Source organism: Aythya marila, assembly GCF_965140915.1.
Source record: "Aythya marila genome assembly, chromosome: 1".
Classification (NCBI taxonomy): domain Eukaryota; kingdom Metazoa; phylum Chordata; class Aves; order Anseriformes; family Anatidae; genus Aythya; species Aythya marila.
In genome coordinates this window covers 97,627,463-97,640,146 of record NC_139042.1, presented here as the reverse complement: position 1 = coordinate 97,640,146, position 12,684 = coordinate 97,627,463, and the positions used below count along the sequence as shown (strand labels likewise).

The following is a 12,684-nucleotide window of genomic DNA, read 5'->3' as shown; positions in this document are numbered from 1 at the left end:
CTTTCATCAAAGTTCTCTAAATATCTTGCTCACATTAAAAAATAAATTAAAAAGGCTGTTTCTTCACCACCAACCACCATATCAAACAGTCAGTGCTGCTATCACAAGCAACAATGCAGTAATATAATGCAAACTCCTTTCTAATGCTGGACTGAATTACTTTCAACAGCAGTACAGTTTTCATTATTTTTCAGTTCTTGACCATGTAGCCATTTTTATTATTATTGTGTTTGTTTTTCAGATAAAAGGAATGATAAGAATATGCTGTCTGATAAAAGCAAACAGGAAGGCAAGTTATCTTTGAAGATGAGCTTTTTCTATCAATGTGAGCATATACTAGGATTTTTTCCTCGCTTTTTTTCCCCCTTCTTTCTTATTCTCATACTTCTGTGGTAATACTACTTCATTTCAAGGTTTAGAAAACTAAAGATAACATCCTCAAATACTGCATATGTTGTTAGAAAAGAAAGCTGGAGCAGCCCTAGCTTATGTTTATAGAAGAAAATTCATCTTGAAGGCAAAACCAGTTCAAAAGTATATGCCAATATTTCTACAGAATATATTCTGTTTCAGAAGAATAAATCTCTCTCTACGAGAGTACTTCTGTCTTGCCAAGGAGCCTGAGGAAAAGATAATTGTTCAAGCCAAGATAGCCTAGCTAATCACTTTGTTTTATTAAAACGAAAAATCATAATACTATGTACCTCATTATATTTGTGTGTTAATTTCCAGACACACTGTAACATTTCAGTAAATGCAAAAAGTTTTAGAATAGCATAGAAATCTTACAAATTACCATAGAAAAAATTTTACTTACAGGAAAGTAAAGAAAAAGCTCTGAATTGAAAAGCCAAACAACAGTAAGAAAGGATAATTTTATCTGTTTTAAGAACATTGCTAGACCGTCTAATTTACTGCTTCTCTATACAATGTTAAAGAAAGATAAATTGTGTCAGGCTATCTGGAATGAGTAAAGAAAAATAGAATTAATAGAATGAAAACTCTAAAATCAGAATAAAAATTGATACATGTAAATTAAGAATCATATAGCAGCTTTATCTTCAAACTCTCTTGTTAAATGTGAACTAAAATGATTAATTTCATTAAAACCAATTGCTTTAAATTCTGCGCAAAGGTAAATAATTTATAAACACACCCTTCAAAAGCACGCAGTTCAGTGAAGTTTCAGAGACTGAGAAGTTTGAGAAAAACATTACTGTCACGAACAAAGAAACAATAAGCAGAATATTTTCATCCATGTCACATTTCAAAGCTTTATTTTACATTACTAATTTAAAATGTAATGATGCATATGAAACAGATGTTTGTCGATTCTTCAAGTGCTTGCTCTCAGGAGTGCCACCAGCTTGAAAACATTTTATCAGATAAACAGGACTAGCTGCAGTATAGTTATTTGAAGACTACCTCCTTCCCCCCCCCCCCCCCCCCCCACATTTCTGAAATACGTTAAAACAGCAGCAGAACCTCAACTGGCTATGATACTCCTGTTATGACACAGTAGGCTTACTGTACAGCATTGTACTTAAAAGCCTACGTCATTCTAAATCCCTGTTGTAACTTCTCATGGAAAAATATTTTAAAGTATTCCTTGAATCCTGTGAACTATAATAAAAGCCCAAATATTGGAGCTCAGACACAGATATGAATTATATGTTTTGGTGCCAGAAGTTTGTGCAATAACATCAGTTTATTATACTTATTATGTGGCTGAATATTTGCCATGTGAACAAATTTAATCTCAACTGCTCTCTTCACTACTTGGACAAATTGTTTTCTTTGTTAAAAAATCATGAGCTTTTATGCAAGCTTTTGTAGTTAACTGATGAACCTAGCTCTTTGGGACAAATACTCATAAAAGTAAGCATTTGCACAGTTCAAATATCAAATAAAATCAGTTTGTATCAAAGACGTGCACATGAAATCATCAACTAATCAGTAGTCGAGTACATCTGAAATAGTGTTTCTACAAATATTTCAGGGGAATTGGCAAAAATGCTATAAAGAGTTACACAGACTGCAATGTTTTCTCCCTCTGTTCATAGCTTAAAACACAAAGTTGTTGAACATGTAGCTTATCAATCAGAGCGTTTAAAACTAAGCATACAAAATAAGCAGCCATCAGACAGGCAAAGCAGTAAAACCTCACAGCTTATTCCCTTGATGACACATACCATACCACTCTGCGAGAGAAGGAATACTTTTATTTAACAACCCCAGTATTCCTTCAAGGGAGACAAACGCCGGCTCAGAAGCGACACAAAAGGAAGACAGACAAGATGACCATTTCTTTCCTCATGGAATGAAAACCAAAACAAAACAAGGCCCCCAAACCATTATCGTGAGAAACAGAAAAGATCTTCTGGAAACACAAAGTCAACACAGGGACAAGCAGGTGTTTGCATTCTCTGCACTTCAACTCGTGGATTTCATTGTGTGCTTCACAGAAAGAAAAACAGTTTCATTTGTAGATCTTACAGGGAAACAAAGAATTTCAACAAGCAGTCCCGATAAACATCTTACACCGTTAAACATCTTCACCAGGAGAGAGAGAAAAATCTCCCCCCCGTTGGAAGCAACCATGGACATCTTTTGTTCCCTGATAAATATTTGTCTTTGTCTTTTGTGATAAGGTCTGCTGCCTTCGCCTCGCACAAAAAGAGCCCGCTTGTTTCTGTATAGAAAACATTTAATTAAGATCATTTCCGATTTTCCAGCCCCCCGTGCACTGAGGAAAAAAGGCGAGCGACAGGGGAGAAAAACCGGCACCCGCTGGCTGTGGGGAGGGCGGAACAAACGTCCAGCGGCCGCCAGACAAGCAAACAGAGCCCTGATGGAGGGGCTGAGGGGGACCGTGATGGGCCTGGCTCAGGTGGGGACCAGAGGAGTGTGACAAGGGCAGGGCAGGGCAGCAAGGCAGGGTGGGCAGCAGGCTAAGGGTAAGCCATCGGTAGGCCATGGGTAGGCTGCAGGAGCGGCTGTGGCATGGGCTGGCTGGCTAAGGGATGGAAGAGGGAGAAATTTTTTTATTTTTTCCTCCAACGGGATTAGTCCAAGCTTCCCTTCAAGCTATTTTTCTTTAATCCTTTTAAAAAATATGTACCACTTGGGTTTTGCCTCTTTGTCAATATTTAAACTTCACAAAATTTAAGTGAAGTTCTCATACTAAAAGAACAGCTTTAATTATCTTTAAACTGTACCATCTACAACAAGCCAGGCCAGACTTTCCAGACTCTTGGCAACACTAGTTCTCTGAGGACTTTACCTATTCCATACATGGAGTTAGGTTTCACAAAACAGTTCTTACTGCTGTAGCGCAGTTTCAAATACTGGAAAAAAAATAAAAAAATCAAAAAATCTAGGAAACAAAATCATTATACTTCATTTATACACACACAAACCACACAGCTACCAAAGCTCTTAGTCCCCATACATAAATTCCTTTACTGGAATTAATGCTCTTTATTTTGATGACTGCCTTTGGGACCCAATACTGAAATATTCCTGCATGCTGGGTATCTGTAGCAACATTGTCAAATGTGGATTCATTTGCAAACCTAAACCACTCAGTCACTTCTTTGTATACCTCCCTTTGGGGACAACACATTACCCAACAACTCCTGACTTCTTACTTCCCTCTGTATGAAATTTTGCTAAGAAATATGAACAAAAACTCTAGTCAGGAATACTGAGAATTAGAATGCAAAACTAAAAAAGAAATAAAATAAAAAATAAAACAAAACATAATATGACTAGGAACAAACACAGCAGATATGCTGTGCTAGAAAATAAACACAAAGCTGGGGGAGAGGATCATTCCTGCAATCCAGTTACGAAGCACAGAAGATGAGCTCATGCTGTGGACATGTCACAGTCCTCAGCAATTTTCATTTGGTTAAATATTTAGAAAGCACAAAGTCATATTTTTTCCCTTTGAACCTTAGCACAATAAATTACATTTCTTTAAGAGTTGTGCCAGCATTTAAAACTAAAATAAAAAAAAAAAAAATCCAGGAATGCCCAAGTTTGTATTTCACAAATTAATTTCCAGACTTCTGCTTTGTGTGACACTAAAGACAATATCATAAACAGGAAAAAAAAAAAAAAAAAAAAAAAAAAAAAGTTAACACAAATAAATCAGAGGCATTCTATCCTTCTCCAGCCAACAGTTTCCCTATAAACACACACACAAAATATCAGAATTTGCTAAAAGCGATTATTTTTCCAAGTAAAAAACAAGTGAAAAAGCACTAACAGTATCATCTTATCTGCCTTTTAGGCAAAAGTGTAAAAAACACAACACTCAAGAAAGACTGCAAGCTGACAAAGAGTCTGGATTAACCACAGCAATTGACCCAGTCAAACTGAATCAGACCCACTTTTTCTTAAAATGGAACAGATTACTCCACTTCATGTTGACACATCAAAAATATGATTGCAGCTCAACTTGAAATTACACTACCTACCATATGCTTCTCAATGCTCTTAGCAGGTTTGCTCATCAAAGCATTCTTTCAAACAAGAAATACTTTTATGATCCCATAAACATTGTGCTAATAGTTTTGAACTGAAAAAGGTAAGTGCACTTTTTTTAGCTCCAGTGTACAGTGCCGTTTTGTAGCAGAAAACCAAGAGGATAATTTTTAATCTCCATTAGGAGTTAAAAGTTTTAAATTTGATTCCCTGCTAGAAGTCTTGATCTTCCTAAAACTTAAGTAAGAAAAGAAAGCTTGTTTTTCTAGGACCACCAAAAATTCCACAGAACCATGTCAAGGTGACCCTATAATAATATATAATTAAATAATAATAATATATAAAATAATATGTATATATATTATTTTTTTTATATGTATAAAATCAGTACCTGAAAGAAAGTAGTTTTAGAGTAACATAATACAAAATCTTTGGTAGGTCTGTAAGCAGTTGAACACAATAAAGGATACATTTACATTTTTATAGGGGAGGGAATTCTGTAACAAATGGTAATGACAGTACCACAAACAGGATCAAACAGGATACTGTCTTTTCACAGTTTGTGTGAATTCGGCAACAAAGAAAGCCATAAACAAGACCAAAGAGTGTAATGGGATTAATCCAAGATTATCTTAATTGATCCTCTCCATAAATGCAGTGAAACCACATTCACTTAAGAGCATTCAAGAGGATAATGAGTAAGCAGGTATTGCCTAACTTTAACGTCAGCATAGGACTGACAATATCAAACAACCATGCAGAATATTGGACACAAATTAAACTAAGATAAAGATTAAAAGCTTCTGTCGCTTACAGAAAAGGACCACCAAGATACCTACCTATGTTTCGACTTTTGTTTATAAAGCAGGATGGATAAAGATAGCTGTAAACTGAAACTACTTCTGTAGTCTGGGGACACATCTCTCACTATGCACTTACATTCTAGAAAAGTGAGATAAAACCTTTTTCAAAGGTGATCTGGGTTATATTTTCACCTACAAAGTCTGCACCTAGAACAGATATGTTTTTATTTATCAAAGAAATCTGGTAGGTCTGTTTGTAAGCAGTTCAAATACATCTAAGAAAGAAGGAAGTGCACTTAGTACCTACTCGAATATCTGGCCATGATTTACATAACACTTAACTAAAAAACATTAACTGTTAATAATGAAGGAAAACTAGATGCTTTACTTAAGGAGGCATGAATCATAAGTTAATCTTCTCGTTATCAACTCAATAGAACAAAGAAAGAAACCACGGCAAATACACAACAAAAATATGTATATCATTCGCAGGTCAGGCATGTTCCTTACAGAACAGAAAAATATTTATATGAAGTTTTGCCTAGGAAGTAGGTTTCATTTTTAGATCACAACTATTACTGTTATTTTTATCATGTAACATGTTTATGTTATTTGGGTTTTGGGATTTAACTTAAGTCATCAACTCAAGTCATATATTCCCCCATAGATACTGTTCACATATTCCTGACAGTCCAAGATTATATTTTCTGAATGAAGATACACACTAAAAAACTATCTAAGTGTGCAGGGATGGGGTTAGAAAGGCCAAAGACCAGCCAGAGTTGAATATGGCAAGGGATGTGAAGGGCAAGAAGAAGGGCTTCTACAGGTATTTCAACAGTAAAAGAAAGACGGGGAGAAATGTGGGCCTGCTGCTGAAATGAAGCAAGGGACCTGGTGATGGACAGTCAGCCTCACCTCAGTGAATTAAAAAAAAAAAAAGGAAAAAAAAAAGGGGGGGGGGTTTATGCCAGAGAATTGTGAAAATATTTTCCAGACATTTGTTTGTGTGTGGTGGCAAGGGTAGGGGCAGAAGACAAAGCTTGTCTTTGCACTGTACTTCTAGTACTTCTAATATTTTTTGTTCTCAGTAAGCATGTCAACCCTGACAGGTACTGAGAAGCCCATGCTGGCCACCACCTCTAACAGCAGAAAATGGGTGGCGAGGGGATGTTCTGGACCAACATTCAAAATCAGATCAACTGTTAAAGTGTTACGGCTCCATGCATATGTATAATGCCAAGGCAAGACAAGCCTCCAAGAAAAGTCTCCCCAGCTTCCTTCAGCCTTGGCAGGTATCAGCAGAGCTTCCCCTCTCCTATAGGCATGCTAGTAAGCCTGCACAACACTGTGATGAGTGGATGTACTGGCTGCAGTGCCTCCTTCGCCCCTTATCCTATTCCACAGAACAGACGTGTCCTGTAACCCTAATTTAGACTTCAAAATGGCATCTCCCTCTGGCTTGGACTGCATCCCCTCAGACCAGACACCTGGCATGACTGTCTCCTCATCTGGTTCCAGTTAGGTGCTGGTATACTCTGCCATCAGTTGCAGTTGGAGCAATCAATGACCAGAACCAAACCCCTCAGAGCACTCTGCTATTTGCTCAGGTAGGAAGGAAAAAAAAATAAAAAATGGAACAAACAGGTCTGAATGCATCAGTTCATATTCTTTCCCATCTTTCCCTGAAATTCATCATTCCTTGGAAGCCAAGTAAGAGCAATTTCTCTTTGCAGTCCTCTCCCAGACTCCTTATCTGTTCCTGCCCCTTTCCCTAGACAAATATTGGCAATGAATGCTCCTACACACAAGACAGTTTTTAACTGTTTACTGATCTGTTGTGTTCTATAGATGCCAGCTAGACAGAAGGGCTTTATCACTTCACATTTGATTCTAGATACCATATGAACTGTTACGTTGGTGCTAACATCATGAACTTTCTCCAGCAAATTCAAGGGCCAAAACGACATAAACCCTAAAAGGAAAGTAAGCTACAGACTTACAAAGTAGCTTTCATTCAACACTCCCACTGGCATAAATAGAACCTGCACTTCTTGGCATTATTCTTGATGACATACAAATGTATTAGAAAATATTTCCCTGCCCTGAAGACTTCATATATTTTTTAGATACCCAAGGAACCTCTAAATTAGTGGTTTAATACACTGGCTAGTGTTTCAGAGAGTTCCTATGAGCTATAGCAGTTAAGTTAATTTTCTTCAGGGCATGAGTTTTAGGTTACATTTTGTTTCAAGAGAAATACATTCCAAATGTCATCCAAGTGTTTTCCCCTTCCTCACAATCCCTTGCAGGCATCATCCTGCACATCTTTTACTAGGGAGTTAGGATGGGCATCTTCATTCTTTCCTACTGGGCTTTTCCTCCAAAAGATTAATTTCCAGCCTTCCTTGTTTGCTTTCTGCTGGGCTTGTATTCCCAGGCTACTTCTCTAGGAAATTGCTTGTTTCAGACTATCTTTAATATCTCAGAAGCCTGCTTTGAAAGGGCCGGTTTATCCTGAAACAGGATACAAAGATAAATTGGGTAGCTAGAGGCTTCATACACAAGCAACCGAAGGAGAAGATTTTTATTCTTAAAAATGAATTGAAAGCATCCACTGTTTAAGTATGTTTAATAATATTTTGGGACACTTCTGTGAAGTTTTTTCTTTTGATTCATAGCATTCTAAACCCCTAAATGCTCCCTTAGACATACTGCAAATACATGCGGTAACAGATGTGAATAAATCAACTCTAGTCATTCATGCAGCAAATTTTGCCATTGCCTGTCTTTGCTATCCTTTCTATTCCAGCTTTTGCTCATCCTCTCATTTAGGCATAAATTCAAGAAATGGCTGAACATAAGCAAATCAGTTTGTAGGTTGAGGGATTTCTGTTCTGAACTTTGTTCCTTCAGATTTCCTTGACTAGAGGAGATGCTGGGCAGATTGCAGAGCCATTGTCAGAATTCACCATTAGTATCCTCATGAAAAAAAAAGGTGTATATGAAAAACTCCAGTGGCTCCAAAGTCTTCAAAAATCTGCTGAAACCTAAGACAGACCAACAAAGCCCTTGCAAGACTTACTGAAACATGAAACAAACAAACAAACAAAAACAAACTAGAGCACCTTTATGAAACACTGAAGCAGTGTTTCATAACACTGCTTGGGATAAGTTGCTTGGGATCCAGCAACTTTTCCTTCAATGAATTCCAAATGGCCTCAAAACAGAGAGGAACGGTCAGTACTCCTCATGGATGTCATCACTTTCCTGTTGATTATATTCTAGTATTCTGAAGCTGTTGTAATTAATTATCACCACCCTAAAATAAAAATGTATGCTCAGCATGTGCTATAAACAGCTACAATTTATTGCTGTAGAAAACCATCTGACTTGGGGTTCAGAATAACTAGAATAAATATCAATTTCTCTAAGTGCTACCTTAATGTGTGATGCACTATTCTACTTGTCAGTTCTTTGCTATATCTCCATTTCTTTGCCCACTGTCCTTGTATAAACATCCCTCAAAGAATACCAACCTAAAGAACCTCCTTCTCTGTCTGGTTTGCATTCAAGTCAGGTCCAGAAGCACAGACACTGAGATCCCAGGAAAGATACAGTCATTCTGCTTTTGGTTCTGGGCTTCCATACTGAAATTCAAATTTGCCTGCAGCAGCTCCTGACTGAAGCAGCAAATAATATTCTGCTCAGACCTATGGTGGTGTTTATTCAGTGCAAAAAGAATGCAAACTCTCCAGATGAAGGTCTAGAGCTCTCCACTGAGCATGCAAAAAAAAAAAAAAAAAAAAAAAAAAGATTTTTTTTCTAGTGCTACAAAACGCACCTTCGTTTCTGCCTTGATACATTAAAAGAAGGGCAGAAGACACTTCCTAGAAGAGCTTGCCTGAATGTTAATGGCAAGAAGGTTTTTCCTATGAATTTCTGAATCCTTTTTTTTTGGCAGAAAGAAAAAGCAAAAAGTGAAGCAGATGAATTATGGCAATTTATGGCACTCAAATGATTATGGTTTGCCATAAATTGATTGAAAGCAGGGTCTTAGAGTGGAAAATGCTAGGTAACATTCATAGACAACACTTGCCAGCCTGACAGCAAAACCACTGCAAACCTGGGTGATACAGAACAGGAATTATAAGCAACCATATACTGAATATTTTTGAAACATTACATATGTTAAAAAAATAGAACACTGTGCAAGAAAAGGCCTGTGTATAAAGTCCAAGGAATACCAGTGATGTCAACAGGAACTGAAGAATCTCTACTGCTTTTAGTAGCCAGCAAAAAGCAGTAAGCGGTGGATGATTTTATATGACTTTTAAACCAAAACATTCTTTCAGGTGTATATTGACCTAAAGCATGAAATGTCCAAGCAAAGATACTAGAATTCCACTTCCTCCATCCAAGTAATCAGCTTCATACTAATTGAGAAGTAACAGCACAGGAATACAGCTACCTCTTACCATTCACGCTGTAGACTTAGTGTTTAAATGGTGACTTGTTTTTCCAGATATGCAGTGTAAAATCCCTACAGACCTAGAAAAGGAAGGCAATAAAAGGTAGTTAGAAAAGCATGTGTTTTACTAAGTTTGACTGGAGGTCTGTTAATTTTGTATAATTTCTGTTTTGCAATCTAGAAGAACACCAAATTGGAGGCCAACTTAGATGGTACTGGGACTGAAGCCGCCTGAATTTTCAATACAGTTGTGCCGACAAGGGCGAACAGAGTGACATTAAATCATGAAGTCACACACCAAATGTGTTCATAGTCCAAGTCCTTGGGCTGAGCTCACCTGACTGTGTTGTTTAAGAATGAAGCATTTCTACATTACTTCAATACCTCTCTTTTTTGAGAAGAGGCTGATAATACTCTTTTTCATTTGTTTATTAATTTTCTTCTTAAAGCATAGATGCTAGGATGCTAGGGCAAATCCATCAAAAGATACTATGGCAAAATTCATTTGAATATTAAAATACCCCATATCTACTTTGTCAATTAACACACAAACTCCTCATATTTCTTTTTGAAAATTTACATGTCAAAGTAGATGAGATATGCCAAAATAAAATCAATAACAGTTATTATAAGTCAGAAAAAAAACAATGTTCTCCTTAGCATGAAAAATAGTTTTAAAAGTCCATATTGCTTAACATCTTGCTTAATTTAATATCAAAAATTTTCCTAACATTCCTTTGCAACAAGGAGAACAGTATCTGTATATTCTCACTTGAAATAGTGATTAAGGTTGTGTCCATTTCAGATTCTGATTATGAAATGTTTTCAGTTACCAGATAAATAAATTGGCCTACAGTCTTTCTATAATATATCAGAAGATCTCCTTTAAACACACTGTAGCCTTGCAGGATGCAGAGAAATCAGACTCTTAAAAATAAATAAATAAATAAATAATAAAAAAAAATCTGTAGTATAACCATTTTTCCTTAAGTACCTTCAAAAAACACTTTGTTTGGGGACACACTTAGCAGAAAAGCTGTCACTAGGTGTAAACAAAGGCCAACGAGGAAGAAAAATCAAAAGCGAGAAAAATATTTAAAATTCTGATGGAAAATGTTCTACAAACTGGGGGTTTCTATTTGATTTATAAACTTGGAGTATATTTCAAATAGCAAATAAGAGATCTTAAACAACAATCTGGACTGTTTTAATAATGCTAGAAACATAAAAGATTATTAAGGCAATATTTGTAACACTTAATATTTCAAAATAGTTTAAGTATTTCTTAAATCGGCATTTTACTTCTGATATTCACCAGATGTTATTCCCCCTAAATAAGAAGCAATGCATAACCTATAACTTAAGCCAAACACATGGAGGGAGAATTAATCTGAAATATCATCACGTCCAATGTAGCTACAGTATTTCTTGCAGATAGTATATAGTTATAAGCGAAAAGAATACACACATATACACACATAGACATGCCACAGTCCCTGGGAGCTCATCACGGCATGATCTCCATTTATGTGATATTCCCTTGTGGAGGGCTAACACCACATAAAATTGGAGATTGTGGGGTGGAAATATCAGCAAAGATCAACCATTGTAAATCTTTCTGCGAGCACTGGAACGGACACAGCTAATTAAACCGCTTCATATAAGGAACAGGCAAGTCCATAAACACAGCAGAAAGACAAGTAGTTCAAGTAGTTAATTCGCATAACAAAAAGCAAGTCCATAAAGTTGTTTCCAATTCAACACTGCCCTTAAGAAATGTGGTCTCCTTAAAAGGGAGCATGAAGAGGCAGTAAGGGTCATCAGCCCAGCATCAGAGAGAGAACATGGCACGAATCAACGATCTGCTGCCAAAGAGAAGCAGGCTAAAACCTTGTGGAAGGGACACAGGAGGTCCTCTTATCTCTGCTCAGGTCTCTCTCCACCAAGTCCTGCTGTCCACCACTACTGAACATACCAGAACGAATTCAAGACCCACTGCTAGCAACCCACAGCAAAGCTCCCAAAGTAAGCCACACATCTCTCACCTTTGTGCTATTCCTTCTGAGAACTCAAAACGTATTCAGAGCTTTTTGCTTTACTTCAGTTGAATGGAATGGTATATCTCCTCTACATTTTACTTAAGTATTCACATTGCAAAGACTTTTTCCTCTATCTTAGAAGCGAAGTAAAACGTAATTTCTTTTTCAAGTTGCTTTCAGTACTGGGACTAGCAAAACTCTTTGCACTGCTCCTTGTCAGAGGGTTTGTGTTCCTTCAAAGACAGCTTTGTTAATATTGTTGAAATAAGAACCACCAGAGTGATTTTCTGAGCAGGTAAAAGTTTAAAACAGTTTTGTGAGAGTTTGATGGTACTTGCTGAGAGAAGAGGGGACAGGAATACAGATCAAGGAAACAAACAGCTGCGCCAAGTGACCTGCAGAGTATTTTACTGAAGGCACAAACATCAACTAGACCTAATCACAATATAAAACTGTAAGATTTGGGTAGAACTGGATTTTGTCAGGATGTTCTCACACATCTGCATTTTGAGTTTAGAGAACACAAAAGAAGGAAGATGGGTTGAGGTGTAGTCAGATGTGTCATACATGCAGCTTTTGGCTTCATTTTGTTTTATATACCATGCTTACAACACAATATAACCCTGCATTCAGCCTCACTTTCACCAAAAAAAAAAAAAAAAAAAAAAAGCTTCCAAAAAAACAGCTGCATTAGTTTTCCCCTGTCAACAGCTAAGCCAGCTGTGAATGCTGTCCAATATATTTACAAGGCAGAGGAAGGAGGAGAAACACGGAGAAAGGAAAAATGACACCCTTGTGCTCCGAGTGGAAAGTTTCACTACCGTCTTGGGCATCTGCCTTTCGTGAGCGCCAGTTTGGGTTGCGTAAGCAATCCCTGCAG

At 37.0% G+C, this 12,684-nt stretch overlaps 2 long non-coding RNA genes across 5 annotated transcripts in view; one reads left to right on the top strand and one right to left on the bottom strand.

Moving 5' to 3' along the window:
* LOC309877855 overlaps positions 1–12,684 on the top strand; it is a 637,773-nt gene that overhangs the window by 275,204 nt on the left and 349,885 nt on the right. The window lies entirely within an intron of this gene.
* The window catches only part of LOC309878637, a 235,056-nt gene that overhangs the window by 202,854 nt on the left and 19,518 nt on the right, over positions 1–12,684 (bottom strand). The window contains exon 1 of one of the 4 annotated variants that reach the window (XR_014317589.1): positions 9,773–9,842. The exons of the other annotated variants lie outside the window; for them this stretch is intronic. This is a non-coding gene — a long non-coding RNA (uncharacterized lncRNA). Of the gene's footprint in view, positions 1–9,772; positions 9,843–12,684 lie in introns of those variants that run through there. 4 annotated transcript variants of the gene reach the window in all.